The following is a 16,258-nucleotide window of genomic DNA, read 5'->3' as shown; positions in this document are numbered from 1 at the left end:
AACCTTCTTTGGTATCCTCCATCGATCTTTCTCTGCATTATTGGAAGACTGGTCTAATTCTTATTCTATATATTTTTAAATTTGTGTTCGTGCTCAGCTCTTCATTCCTTAGAAACCTCAAATACTCTCAGTACGCTCTATTTGCCGCTCTGATTACATCCATGTTTTTATTATTTGCTTCGCTTAATGTCTCACCTGAGTATTTGAAATCTTTCAACTTTCGCTCTTTGGAATTGATATCCTCCAAGAATTATCTCCTTCTCTATATTTGTTCTTCTCCTAGTGATCAACATATACTTTTTGAACATTAACCTTCAACCTCATTTCACCAGCTTTTTCTATTAACTGCAATATAAGTTTTTCTAAGCTTATCTTACCCTTTGACATAAGCGCGAGGTCATAAGGCAAATCCTACTATCTGCGTACTGTTTTGAGATAAAGTCTCTCCAGCATCTATCTCATATATTACTCCGTCTATTGCGAAGTTGAGCAGAGTCGTTGAGAGAGCGTCCCCCTGCTCTCTTTATACTGGAATCAATTCGTAAGCCCATCCTCTGTCAAGATGTTGATTTGAGAACCGCCTGCTTTATTCTTTTCCTGTTAACATTATCAAAAGCCTTTTTAAAGTTCACAAATATCACATGCAGGTCCATTCCGCGTTCATAAAACTTTTCTACTGTCTGTGACATCACATGCACTTCATCCATTGTTGATGTGTAGGCTTTGAGACTCTACTGATAGTCTCCGAGCTTCTCTTAGATATATACGATTATTTTATCTCCTATGAGTGTGCTCAGAATTTGTATTTAGGAGTGTTATTTGTCTATAACTATTGTACAGCTGGAGGTATCTCTTATATCCCATTCTGTGGGCATATGGTTCTTTACACATATTTCCTTAATAATGTCGTAGATTTTTGTTATTAGATTTTCTCCTTCATTATTTATTATATTATATGTGATGCCATCTAGTCTTGGTGCTTTCCTCTTCCTCAGCCGGTCAATTCATCATCATGTCGCTAAATCTCTTGGATTATGGCTAGCGCTTGGTGCGCCTACATATCCCTTTATTGAGGTGGATTACTCCCGTTGCTCTTTTGTTATAGTTTTTTGTTGGTCCTAAATTCGTTTGTCACTTTATCCAATATCTTCTGTTTTTGGATTTGGCTATCCAGTCTACTATTCCTAGGATTTTAGTATCTTCTTCAATTTGATGTCTCCAGATATTTCTTGGTCTGCCTCTGCCTCTTGGCCAAAGAGGTATCCATTGTGATATTCTCCTTCTGTGGGTTTCCTTTTTATGATGTGTCCTGCCCAATTTAGTCTTTATCCTTTCACATACCTTATTATATTTGCTCTATATATGTCATAATAGAGGAATCCATATTGGGAGTACAAGATAAAGCCTTTCTTTTTGACGCCATATTGTGAAGAAAGAAAAAAAATATTTTTAAAAATAAATACTATTTAAATGTATAAGTGATATCAATTTAATTAATGAAACCTAACATCATTGGTAATTTGAGGTGAGGGTGGGACAAAAATTTATGTACCACATATTTCACAATAAATCTTTTACCGCATTAAAATTGACTGCTCCGTGATAAACTCTTTACAAAACCAATCAAGCAATTCGTAATGGTGTATGGAGTACTCTTATGCAGGTTGATGAGGTTTTGGTTCTTGATCCATCCATATTATTTCCGATATGTGCAGAGCATTTTATAATGCGATACAACATTTTGTTTTCAACAAATACAATTAAACGATTTCAAAGTTCTTTAAACAGAACATCATGCAACACAACATCATTATAGAGCTGCTATAGAATTTTTATGAGATTGCTTTGTTATAAAATCTCTTCAAGATATGCGAGAACGTTTATTCAACAGTTCTATAATTGTTTCCTGCAGACCTTACAGAGCAACTTGAAGAACTGAAAAGTTCTATAGAATGGAGCCCATTTTTATGTTGTAAGAACATTTTGAAAAATGTTCTTAGAACAAACAGTGCTCTATAAAATTTGTTCTGAAAACGTTCTTACGATTTTTATAGAACATGAAATTGTTAGCTGGGACATTTCTTAAGATATATCAGTCTGCGCCCCTTTTCTGATGGTGGATTTATTTATGATACAGCTATGCAATTCTTAATACAAAGGGCTTTTGTCCAGTCCAAACCATATCGTTCTGTATATCTTATTGTTAAAAAAGACCAACTGAAAACTTGTATTAGCCCACATGATATTTATATTATTCTTTAATAATAAAATTTAAAATAACCGTACTAAGTTTTGCATTAGAAATTAGGTTTTATAACTCTTTCGTAGATAAAAATAGACTTTAGGTAACTACATATTGATGGTTTTAAATCTAATCTAACCCACACTTGTCATTGGAATGATTATATTAGGATCGGGGAACCGCCCACACCAGGAACCGGAATACGTAACACCTTTTTGACGTCAGCAGATATATTCCAACTTCCGATAACTGAATTACTTTTTTTTCTAGTAAGTTCACGAACACTATCAATGTCAAACTACGTTAATTATTATGATTATCAATGGTAGTAGAGCATATGGGAAAACTTGAATTTATAACAAACGTTGTGAACTTTTTTTTCCCATGGGTTTCAAAATCAATTTATTCTAAAAAAAAAAAAAAAATAAATACATTATTCCAATAAATTAAGATACTGGATTACGTAATTTTTGACGTAGGTATAAATTATAATGTATATATTTTTCTAGTAAATTATAAGTAATGAAATGTATTGGGTTTTTTCAAAATGATAACCTTTATTATGGTGAAAGAAATGATCTACTCTAACTCAAATAAATTTATATAAATAAGTCAAAATACTGGCCTCAGGCACAAATAATAAACATCTTGATGATGAAATTACTGATACAAACAAGGCAAATTAATACTATATTATTAATATATAGTTAATTCGAAAAGTACGTAAAGCAATGAATCCTAATCAAATTTTGAATAATCGGTTATATTTTCACTTGAATGATTGTGTAGTACTGCAGAACAAAAAAATTTAGTTTTAAAATAGAAAAGTTTCAACAACCCCGAAAGAAGACCACCTATTCGTAAACGATGGCGAGAATGCTGGACTTAGTCGTCCGGGGAAGACTTCCTAACAATGTTCAGGTTATAGCCCACTAATACGATCACCCATGTTAGAAGGAAGAAGGATAAAAGATCTCGTTTACACCAAGATGAGATGATTGAAAAAATACGACAGGCAATATAATGTATTTCAATTGATTCTGCTGTCCTATCCGCCCGTCAGCGATTGATTTCATGTGTAGAAAATGATGCAAGACGTTTTGAACTATTTGAAATACACGAATCTATTCTACGCGATTTTTTCATGTACCGGGTGGACAACTAAGAACGGCTATCGTCATATCTCTGGAACTGATTATATTATAGCTTCAGACAAAAAATTATGACAGGGCCTCAAGAAACACGTAAGAAAGCAAAATTTCAAAATTTACCTAATTCTGTACAATAATCGAAGACAATAATCTCTTAAAATATTAGGTTGGGAAGAGTGGAAACCTTATTATGAAAAAATGCCTGTAAGTACGGTTCTGCTCAGCCGATTTTTATAAACCTGTTATTTTGGAAAAAGCCTTTTTCCAGCAATACAAAATATATAAATTCTAAGCAATTAATGGAGAAAGGTATTGAGACTTTCCAAGAAACGAAATGCCACTTTTTTTAAACATACCCTTAGCTATTATTTATTTGGTTACCCATAATACCAAACCGAGCTTACTTATACTTTCATTTATGATACAGCATAAAATTCGAAAATTCTGGAACAAACATATAAACAGAATGGAAGACAGTACACTTGTTAAGAACGCAAAAATGAACAGCCCAGGAGGAAGAAGACCACCTAAACGATGGCGAGAATACTGGACTTCGTCTTCCGGGGAAGACTTGCTAACGATGATCAGGTTATAGCCTACTAATACGATCATCCATGCTAGAAGGAAGAAGGATAAAAGATTTCGTTTACACCAATAGACCCACGACTAGATGATTGAAAGAATACGACAGGCAATACGAAGTATTTGAAGCTGTCCGTCAGCGACTAATTTCATGTATAGAAAATGATGGACGACATTTTGAACAACTAGGGCACTACTAATTAGGTAGTAGACTAATTAGTCTAGTTTGTTAAGTTTTAGATTTGTTACATGGTGTATTAAATGATTTTTCTCATTGTTAGTAATATTAGCTTTACATTTAGAGGACGCCATCTTGAGGCAATAATAAGACCATTATGAGAACTGTTTGAATTATTGCAGTTAGGTTAGTATAGGAAATTTTTATTCAGAATAAATTTTTAAATTCCGTTAGGACGAACCAGCCTAGTAGACGTTTGAAGAAAAATTCTCGCCGTTTACACATTTTTCAAGATATCAAAACTGGTCCGAAACTCTTGCCGACAATTTATTTGACCTACCATGGGCTTAGACACCTCATTTTATTAATTTATTATTTTTATAAATACTTTTAAAAATATGTAGTTGTAATTGTAGTCCTACTCTGAAAAAAATCATTATTATATCTCGTTAATTTGCTACAACTGAATATTAAATTATAAAACGTAAATAGACGAGTAAAATGTACCTACCTGTAAGAGCGTTTGGCTTAAACAGGGTACCAGACGTGAACTGAGCCCTTTAATAATCATGGTAGTAAGAATCGTCTGAACTAAAGTCTTCATTTGATTGAATTATGAAGGGTTGTAAAAAGGGGGATACCACATACTAACATATTCAACACAGTTTTTCCTAAGTTCTTTTCGGTCTGCTGCTACAACTTTCTTAAGAGTTTACATTTTCGTAATTTTATTTCTATGTTTGCCCACATACTCTAGTTAATTCAACAATTCTTATTATGATTGCTGAATATTTTCCTTTTTTAAACTTGCCGTCTTTGTATATATAAATCATATTATATTATTAAATTCATACCTGTCTTTATTCTCACTACACTACGCCATTTCATTGTCTTCAATCGCCTATGGTCTATTTATTTATGAATCAAATGAATCTTACCGAGCGACCCCACTGCTTATCGCAGACTGTCTTGTAGGAATATTTCGAAGAAATTGTTTACATACGCTTCGGTAATAGAAATACATTTATGTTTACGATTTGATGTTTTCATTGATAAACAGTGGAGATGATGAGTCCACGTGGACTGACATTCTTTTTCAGTTCTCAATTTGGTATGAGTGCCGTGCGTATTTATGAAATATTGGCATTCGGTATTTAATGTTAATTTAGTTTACTTTTTGAAAGCCTATTCAAACTATTATGTTTCTATTTAAATTCTTAAGAGAGATATGCGAATATCTGAAATAATGTTAAACAACGCCCTCTAGCATTCACGTTGCTAATTAAATTGCTTAGAATTTATATATTTCACATTGCAGGACAGAGTGTTTTCCAATTAACATAACAGAACTGCACATTCGGTTATTTTTTAATAAGAAGGTTCTCACCCTTGCCCACCTTTTATTTGAAGAGATAGATTAAACCTTGTAGAATAAAAAATGCGCAGAATTTGTTGAAAAATCTTAATTGCCCATCCGGTACTACGTTAACTGACGCTATAGTACCAGTGGTCTTATACACTGGCAAACTTAATGAACGAAGTTTGTTATTGCTGGATAGACGCCGAGTTAATAATTTTTTATTCGTAACTTTCCGAACTGTTTAGTCCTATAGAACGATTTGAATTGAATAAAAATATACATAATGATCCATAAGTCCTTTAAACTGAAAATTGACGAAATAATTTTCAATTCTTTGTAATTTGAGCATATAAACATAAAAATTGTAAATGTACGCAATGAATTGCAAAATAAAAAAAAGCATATAAAAGATTACGTTGTATTAATCTATTATCATATCCATCCCAAGAAATTTGTAATAGTTTCTTGTTTGATAAGTGCTTATTCTGCACTATCAGCGTCTTTAAAAATACATTATTTATCACTATATTGTCATTGTTTGTTATACGAGGTACATCCACAAAGTAAGTTCAAACGTGATACAACAAGAATTTTTTATGTAACGGCATAAATTTTGAAAGACTTATCACAGCATATTTTGTCAAGCTCAAACAGCGCAATGGCGCATCCAATGGGGGTTTTGGGGGAAATTTAAACAAAAATATATTTTTGGGATATAAGTACTTATAAACTTTCCATTTTGTATAGAAAATACCTTATTAGTACAATATGGAAATCCCTGAAATCTAGAATCAAAACATGGAAATCCGGCAACCTAGCATGGTACATCATAATCAAATCATGTACCAACTACGTGTAAAATGTAACGTGAAATACTATAAATTGGAAGACGAATTTTATTTCGCCCAATGTCAATTGCAGAAGACAGCTATGCGAGGAATATTTCATAAATACGCACGACACTCATACCAAATAAAGAAATGAAAAATAATGTTTACTCCCCGTATAAAATTCGGTAAACATCTAACAAACCGTCAGTCCACGTCTATGGTAGATCAAACAAAATTGTCGGCAATTGATATTGGAAAAACTATAAGTACAAAAGCTATAATATTAAAAATGTCAAAGCGGCAGTTAGATATGCTGATTTTTTTTTCAAAAAAGTTATTTTACAAGTTACAGAAGAATTTGAAACAGAAAGTCATTATAATGAAGGTTCTAAAGGTAAGCACCCAGTGTTTATTTATTCATAATGATTTTGTTTTCTTGAGTTGTGTACAAACTATAATCTAACCTATACAAAATTAAATTATTATGCGACATTGCAGGATATCGATGATGCGCTGTTGCCAGTTCTAACTTTGAGGCTACCAAGTATTAATTTCTTAGCGAAACTTTTCTTTTATTTATTTAATTTTTGTTTCTTTCAGTAATAATAAAAGTTGAGAAGTATCTCTATTATCTTTTAATTTAGATAAAACATTTATTAAAAGAAAGTTAGTTGAATATTACACATTTACGCGTGATCAATCCGTGATCTAACAAATATTTTTTTCAGTTTTTACTTCCTGTATATTTTAATTTTAGCGATTGATAAAGATATCCCTGAAAATGACCATCAGACTAAGCAAGTAAATAATCAGATGATAAGTAATGAATGCTGGGATTTCTACGATATAGCTAACTTTTTAAATACAAAATTGACAAATACCAGAAAGAAAAAAAGTTTTAAACGAAAAGTGGTATCCATCGGAGACGTTTTCCTACCCTTTATCAGGTACTAAGAACTTAAAATTTCAGTCCAAAAGGCTTCACAAGTGGAAATGGTTAAGCTATTCCAAAAAAGATGATGATGCCTATTGAAAATAGTGTGTTTTATTTCATAAATTAATCAGTGCAGATTTTGGAAAACACGAAAATTTAAGGCAGTTACGTTTGGAACCTTTCAATAATTCGAAGAAATCAGCAGAACGTTTTCACGAGCATGAGCAGCGCTGCTACCATAAAGAAAATGTCGAAGAAGCTTTTATAATTTGGTGAGGGTTGTTTGCCATAAATTTGAAAGAAAGTATTTAATTTAAATAGTTACTTAAGGCCGCTTGACATAATGCAATTTAACGTGCAAGAAATTTCATGCAAGTCTCTGCAAACAGTAAAAGTAAACAAATTGCTAACCTCAAATTTTTACTTATAATTTGTACATAGTTTAACAATGAAAATAACGAAGCTAAGTTTTACTAAAATCTGATGAACTTGCATAAAACAATCAGCTGGAATTCATCTGCGCATGCTTTTGATCAAGAAATATTGCGTATTGCATTGCATTGCACCTTGTATTGCATCATGTCAAGCGGCCTTTGAGATTATATTTTGTAGGTGTGCAAGAGCCAGAGCATTTTCAATTAAAAAGAAAAGAAATAAATTATGGGAAACGGAAAGAGGGTGCAGTCGATTATAGAGAATGTTTTATTCTGCGGAAGGCAAGGACTACCACTAAGGGGCCACCAAGAATATGACGACCACCTAAACAATGTACTTTCTAATGCAAAAAATAACGCTTCGTATACTAGTTGGAAGATACAGAACGAAATAATTGAAATTAGTATCGATTTAATTCTTGGAAATTTAGTTGAAAAAATTGATTTTTGGTTGTACTTTTCCGTACTTGTCGATGAAATTTCCTGCATAGAACAAAATATCCTGTTTATTCGATACATTGATTCAATATTTTCCACTATAGAAGAGCTTTTTTGCAGTTTGCACCACTTGAAAATATGACAGGAAAAGAAATTTCAATGAAATTTATAAAAAAAAATAAAAGCGTCGGAATCGACTTTGATAAAATGCGCGATGAAGGGTATGACGGTGCAGCAACAAAGACCGGAAAGTTTAATGGTGTTTAAAGGCTTTGTATGTCCTCTGTGCGGCAAATTTCTTGAACTTAGCTGTTTCAAATTCCTGCGACTTGTCTTTAATAAGGTTTAGGTACTATAGGAAAATTGTAGGACTTTTTTCACATTCCGAAACCATAAGCTATTATTAAACAGTGTTTAGAAGCATCAGATGTAGTTTCTGGCCTTGAAAATTAATTAAATTATTAATAGAAAGGTATAACTCTGTTATTTAGAGCTCTATGATCCTGTTGTACTAGCACTTGAAAAGAATGGACAGACAAAGATTCAGCTAATGCAGTAAATCAGTTAGGAACATCTATAGAAAAACCAGGATTTGTTATTTCTTTAGAAGTTGTAAATCAAGTATTTAGCTTTAGTAGTATTTTATGCAAAGCTTTCCAGCAGCGAAATATTGATTTGAAACGGGCTGCAAATTTGGCGGAAGATACCATTGGTGAACTCCAGAGCTTGCGTGAAATTGCTAGCTTAGAATTCAAAGAACTATTTTTAAACGTAAAAAAATTGGGCGAAAAGTTTGAGTTTTCTATAAATAAACCGCGGACTAATCTACATCAAACGAAAAGGTGTAATCCCATTGCAATAGAACGTGCATTTATTAAGTATAGGCCAAAAAATAAATACATTAGGTATTGTTGAAATAAAAGATATCACGTATTGGATTGCGCTACGGACAAAAGCCGTAAAATCCAAGAAAACAAGCAAGAAGCTGACATCAGTATACCGATTGAGTGAGTGCAGTCCAAGTGGTAAGTGCATTCCGTACGATTTCGAAGGAGGCCGCCGAGGTAATTAAGCAACTAGTTTAGGAAAGGAAGTGAATATATCTCCGAACAAGAAAGGACAATGGGGATGTGAACTATATCAAAAGTGAGAAGAGACAGGCGAATATGAAACGATGACAAAAGAGTCTTCCAAGGAAAGGTGGACTTACCGTTTAATTCCCAAGAAAAATAAGTGGATACAGCACAAGCACGGCAGTGTTAACTACTACCTGACGTAGATACTATCTGGATATGAGTGCTTTCGGGCATACATGTACAAATACAAGTACGAGAAGTTCCTGGTATCTCCAGATTGCGGAGGGATGAATATATAGATACACAAATGGATTGTAACGAAAACTTTCACAACAAAAGTCCTCCAGGACCTTCGACGCGAAGAGTAGGACGTGTCACAATTGATAAACAGTGCGAGATGCCAGGCTATGTAACAACAAGCTCCCTACTCTGATGCAGAGAAACGTAGAAAGTTGGTTCGTGTCCAATTGACGACGACGAAGAACAAAAAGCGCCCAACTCGTCATCCTGAACCTCCAACCAACCAACATTGATTGGGGGATGCAGGGAAGAGCAAATTATATAATGCCTCCTTTGCAAAGTAGTACCTGATGGAGTATTATAGGCCTAGGGAGACATAAGTGGAATAGGTTTTAGTGCATGCAAAGTGCAGGAAAACTTTACACGCGCCTATAAGTCACTTATGCGTCTTTTCTACGTTTTCTATTTCCATGGGGTTCCTCCTAGAACCTGAAGACCTGACCAGTCTACGCTTTTAAGCAAATCAATCATTAGAATTTTCTATTGAAATATATTCGGCTACAATTAATGTTATTTGCCTACTTCTCCATTAGGAAAAAAAGTCACGTGAGCTAATGCGTCTACTAAGAGACTATATTCTCGTTTCTTTTGCGTATTTAAAACTATGTATTTCCAGAAATTGATTCCCAATTTATACATCAACGACAAATGAAAAAATACAAAAGGAAAGACGTCTTTTCTTTGACGGTTGTGATATGTAGGAGGGGGTACAAATCTAAACACAGAGTAACACACCGCGCGCATTTCGATTTCAGTTCAGTTTCGAGATCTGAGCGCGCGAAATCGAAGCTTCGACTACAACCAGAGAAATTTTTATATTCAGTGTTGATTAGTGGGATTGTGTTAATGTAGAGGATTGATTTCTGTTTTCAAACAGGTACGTCTTTAGTTGAATCGATTTTATTATACCGAAAATTTGTTGTTATATGTTAGGAATCGAAATTTTGTTTTAAATGTATAGAACATTCATTGTATTTTAATTTTTTTGAATATCAAATGTTTTTAATAAACGAGGTCTTGAATTTTAACTATTCGTTAACAAAAACTGAATTAAAAGGTTGTAGTAATTCATATTGATTCTAAGGAAATTAAATTAATTTAAATAAGTCAAAAATAGAAATAAAATCGTTATAAACAACTTGATTTTCGAAATAATGACGTTATTTGACGTATAACAAAATAAACTGAAACTGAACAATCGAAACGCTATAATGAGAAAAGTATTTTCTTATTACAATTATATGAGACTGTATTGTGTAATAAATTATTTAAATATGGAAAATGAATAAAAATACACCGATTTACACATCTATTGAATGCTATTAATAACGATGTATAATTAAAGACTTTAACCAAATATATACGAAGGGTAGCCAAAAATAACCGGAATTATTTTTTAAATGCTATATGTTTACAAATATTTACAAAACAACCTTATCCCCTGCAAAATATTCTCCATTACAAGTAATACATTTGTCCCTACTGTGCTTCCACTGTTCGAAACATTGTTTGAACTAATCTTTAGAGATGGCTGCAAGCTCCTGTCTCGTTCTTTTCTTGATGTCTTCGATGTTTTCAAATCGCTATCCTTCCATGCTCATTTTCATGCGTGGAAACAATAAAAAGACGCACGGAGCCAGGTCAGGCGAGTAAGGTGCGTGGAGCAGCGGAACCATGTTATTTTTAACCAAAAACTGGCTAACAGTGATGGCTGAATGTGCATGTCGGAAGAACGAGTCACCTGTTTGCTGAACCGAGCTCCAAGATATTCCACTGATTTCAGACAGTTGATCAATTGTCTGTCGACGGTCTGTGCGCACAAGCTATCGAATTCTATCAACGTTTTCATCGATTCGGGCAGTTGATGGACGTCCAGAGCGAGGTTTGTCATCAATCGACATGTCGCTATTTTTAAATCGAGAAAACCACTCATACACTTGAGTTTTCCCCATAGCTTCATCTTTGTAAACAGTTTTCCACATTAAAACAGTTTCAGCAGCGTTTTTACCGAGTAGAAAACAAAATTCTCACGGCGGCACGTTGTTCACTTAAATTTGCCATCATAAAAAAACGAAGCAGCACTGAAACAGCACTACCAAAAACGGTCACTAGTGACAAACAGAACGTCGCAGGTCAACGGCCCGCGCGGCACTCAACTGGCGACGAGTTGCCTAGCGCAGGCCCTAGCGGCAGAAGTCAGTACTACAAAAGCTCCACCAATGGCAATGCTATTCGGGTTACTTTTGCGTACCCCCTCGTACGTTCAAGATTAGTTCATAGTAGCGTTTTGAGCGGCAAAGGGCCATTAAGCACACGCCATGTGCCATCGCCTTTACGAATACGTTGGTACACATTTCTCCTTTTCCTTCCCCAATAAAACAATAATCTTTCTACCCCTAACTGACCGATACCTGACCCAGGAAATTCCAAGTTACTTTCTTTTGGGAATTCCAAGTTTCCTCTCTTGAACAACCTTTTTAATGGCACGCCAATAATTTAATTCTCTCCGATATACCTGTTATACCCAGGCGAAGCGTTTTAAATCGAAGAGAAGCTCATTTTCTCTCGGGACGGCGAAGCGAGTACTTTCCTACGTATATATTGTTTTGTTGACGTATATATAGTAATTTTTAGTAGTCATCAAACTTTGTTTATTGTGTTATATCTTCATCATCCTAAAACTAGCGGCCATAGGCTCGTCGTGCCCAAACTTGACACTAACAAAGGCCGATGTCCTTTGAGAAACCGATCAGGCACTTTGACTTGAACCGTGTGATGACATTAAGCAGGTTGTTTGTGAGACTAATCCAAATGTTTGAACCGCGTAGGTTTAGGTGCTAAGCACTCAAAGATGACGTGCTCCAGCAGCACTCCGAATCATCCATGATGCCCATGGTGTGGGCGTCTAAGATAACCGTCTCACTAGTCGCATTTCGCTCAAATTTAATCAGAGCATTTGTTTGATAATAGACCCGATACCTTGGAGGACATGTTCACTGCTTTTTACTCTTTGGTTATTTTGACTATGTTCAAGATATTATCGTCTTGTGTTTCAGTTTTTAAAAATCTTAATCATTAATTTGATATATTAGATTTCGAAAAAATAAATTATATTGGCGCAGTCAATAGGACTTTATCACTTCAAGCAAGTACAGTTCGCTTCTCAAAGCACTTAAACGTTTAGCTCATAGGTTTTTTTAAATTTACGAATATTTCAAAATTACCGAAAGACATTAAAACTGCCTAATGAGTTATTAAAATTTTGAGAAAGGTAGTTTAGAACATTGGTCGCCAAAATTTTGAGTTAGTGAGCCATCCTAGCATTTATAAACGTTTTAGCGGGCTACCTAGTAATATTGGGCCAAAGAAAGTACCCAAAATGGGATTTAAACCAGTTTATTACAAACGAACATTTATTTCTAGTATTAATCAAAATATATAGGAAGTGTAACAAAGAAAGTCTAAGTGTTTATTTCAATAAAAGGAGTGGAACTCTTTTTAGCCATCAAGTTTGGAGAGTATCTTGTAGCCGCCATTCTGATGCAGTTGTCCAAATGTTCATCACTCAATCTGTTTCTATATTTGTTTTCTATAAACTTCATACTTAAAAAAGATGCTTCACACAAGTATGTAGAACTGAACATAGTTTTCAATCTCATTACTGAAAATCAACAACTTCTATTTCAACGGCAGCCTGATCTCCACCAAAATGTTTTACAATACAAGCTGAAAAATCTTCTGTATCGATCTCTATAAAGGGAGAGTTAACGAACTGTGATTTTAAAATCTTGGAATCGTTGATTAAATTGTTGTCTGAAAGAATTTCCACGTATTCTTGGTAATTTCTAGGGTTTTGTGGAGGATTTTATTTGTCAACGATTTGCTTCAGACTAGGAAAGTGCTTGTTCTCAAACTGGGTTATATTTTTTTCTCACAGCTTGAGCTTTTTTAAAAATGATGTTACATCTGAAATTATTCCACCGATGTTCTTATCTTTGCCTTGAAGCTGCAAGTTTAAGCCATTCAATTTTTCAGTTACATCAGTAAGAAAGGAAAAATCTTGTAGTTATGAGGGATCTTCCAGTTCGGTGAGATGCTCACCCAGATCTTACAAGAATTTCACCAGCTAGCAACTCTTTGAAACGTTGCATAACTCTGCCTCTACTAAGCCTGTATGAAGCAGCAGATCACCATACTGGCATTCTAACTCTTCAATTAGTTCTGTGAACAGTCATATTTGAAGTGCATTTGCCCTTATTTTATTCACTATTTTGACATTGTTTATACTTGAGAACTTTCCACACAGTGACTGCCGGTGTATGATGCAATGGTAAGACAAACATTTTGGTATGTCATTGTCTTTGACACCAACTTCTTCACAGGAATGTTTTCAGATTCAATGAGCTTTTTAAATGCTAAAAATATATCATTTCTAGTTGTATGAACAGTAAGCGGCAGAAAATAGCCAACTGAGCTGTATTTATCAAGTTGTAAGGAAAAATAACTACAAATATCAAAATCAGTTTTAAGCTGCGAAACTAAATCACTGTATTAGCAAAAAGCTGAACAGATTTAATAGCAAATATGATCGCTTTTTCATCAAAGTTATCAAATAATGTATCTGAAGCTTTTAAAAATACAGTTTTAATCAACTCACCATCTTCGTACGGTTCCCTATGTTGAGCGATGACCTTGGAAACCCTGGAAACCCGTAATGATGCCTCGGTAGCTGCCTTGTTCTTCTCTAGTGTTTTAAAAAAAGTTGACTTTTGTGCATTTAGCTGAGATTTTAACTGCATTACCTTCTCTCTTCTCAGAGGTGAATTCAGTGGATAATGTTTTACAATTCCACTGTGAACTGTCTTTAAATGACGCTCAACATTTCCTTTCTTTCCAACAGAGACATTACAAAGTAAACACACACATTTATCTTTAACTTGCGTAAAAAAGTAATTGGTTTCCGACTCTGCTTGATAGTGATAGGTTTTCGGCTTTTTGCTTGAACTAGCTATAGTAAAAACAAACAAGGAAAGAGCTTAAACGTGAATTAAACACATACCTCACTATGGCTACACACTTGACAATAAAAGTCTACAAAAACGTGTAACTCTGCCAATGACTAATCGACTGCAGCGCTCCCAGACACTCAGTGTTGCCAACCCGCGTCGCCGCGAGCTACCCAAAATTACACAGCGAGCCACCGGCTTGCGATCGACTGTTTGGCGGCCACGGGTTTAGATTAACAAAAATAATCAGTTAAAATTTGGCAATAATTATGTAAAAATCAAGAAAAATAGACTGACCTCATTTTTTCAAAAAAAAAAAAAAACACAAATAAGAACAGTAACCTACAAAATAAGAAGTAGTGGTGACAATACAAAGAAAAAAAATTCATTTCCCGCCTGATCTCAAATCGAATCGGACGTTTGCCCCACGCGGATCTCTACCTACTTGATCATGATAGAAGAGCGGACTTTTTAATAGCACTGTATATAAAAAATCGGGAAAATACTAATGAGAATTTTCCAAAAAACTATTTTTAAATATATTATTTGAGAAAATAAAATATTAATGCAAAAGTTTTTTGCCGATTTTCATTAAAATTATGTATTGGATAGTTTTTATGCCTGGAGTACACATTTTGTCGCAATGAAATAGAAATCTTCTTTCAGTATATTTTTTTCTGCCATTCTAAATTTTTTCACTTCTGATTTGCTCCTCGGGTTAGTCTATATTTCAGTATAATTTTTGTATCAAACACCAGTGATTTCTAGTGAGTTTTGTCTCACTAAAACTACTGAATCTGATCTATTTTAAGTTCGTCTAAATCCGTTGTGAAGGTCTAGTTTCGAAAAAGAAAAATTTAATTGTAATGGTATAGTTATATTTTCGTTCGGTAATTTTATCGGTAATGTAGTAAATGACCTTCCCTCCGGTCAACTAATACACTGATAATTCAAATCAAAACAATCACATGTCATGTACTATAACCTAACAATTTACACTAATGATTTACATTTTAATTATGTTGAATATTCATTTAGCACATTCCAAACTATTTGTGTTTAGATATCAAATTTGGAAATATTTTTATTGATACTAATAGTACAGTGAAATGAGATTTTGAGTGAAAAAATGTTATCAAGACGCTCAAAATTCATATACTTTTTTGAAGGAAATATTGCTTAATACGAGGGTTGATCCTTAAGTTTTGAGAAAGAAAAATAAGAACAAATATTTAGGGGGTATAAAAATAAATCAGTGTGGGTCAGACAAGGACTGTACGGCGGATGACCTATTAAATCGATGTTTTGACTGTTCAAAAACGTTTTTGTTTGATCTGATGTGCGAGAGCTCGCATTGTCGTGGTGGAGAATGATTCTTCCATTGTTGTAACTGATTATATCTAACACTACTGGCTAACAAATGCTGGTGTACCATTCAGAATTGATCGTACTACGCTGCTCTAATGAGACGGTGGCGATATATCCATTTATTCCGAATAAACAGTCCAAAAGCCAGCGAAACACGGCGGTCGCGTTTCATTACCAAAAGTCTAATCGAGTTGATTGGCACACTGCTGTTGGTTTAATCCACATCGAAAGTCATAGAATTTTATCACACGATTTAATTCCATTTTTTGGCGAAGATGAATGTTTCAACTCTCTGTAAACAACTCAAATACCACCATTATGACAACACGTTTTGAGTACGCTCATTAAAAATGTCACAC

The 16,258-nt window shown here is 34.1% G+C and overlaps 1 protein-coding gene across 1 annotated transcript in view; it reads left to right on the top strand.

Annotated features, from left to right (window-relative positions):
• The first annotated feature begins 10,267 nt into the window (after window positions 1-10,267).
• The window catches only part of LOC130453153 (monocarboxylate transporter 12-like), a 34,444-nt gene continuing 28,453 nt past the window's right edge, over window positions 10,268-16,258 (top strand). The window contains exon 1 of the mRNA XM_056792761.1: window positions 10,268-10,402. The gene's annotated coding sequence lies outside the window, so the exon portion shown is untranslated. The remainder of the gene's footprint in view (window positions 10,403-16,258) is intronic.

Source organism: Diorhabda sublineata, chromosome 2, assembly GCF_026230105.1.
Source record: "Diorhabda sublineata isolate icDioSubl1.1 chromosome 2, icDioSubl1.1, whole genome shotgun sequence".
Classification (NCBI taxonomy): Eukaryota; Metazoa; Arthropoda; class Insecta; order Coleoptera; family Chrysomelidae; genus Diorhabda; species Diorhabda sublineata.
This window is presented reverse-complemented; position numbering and strand designations above follow the sequence as displayed.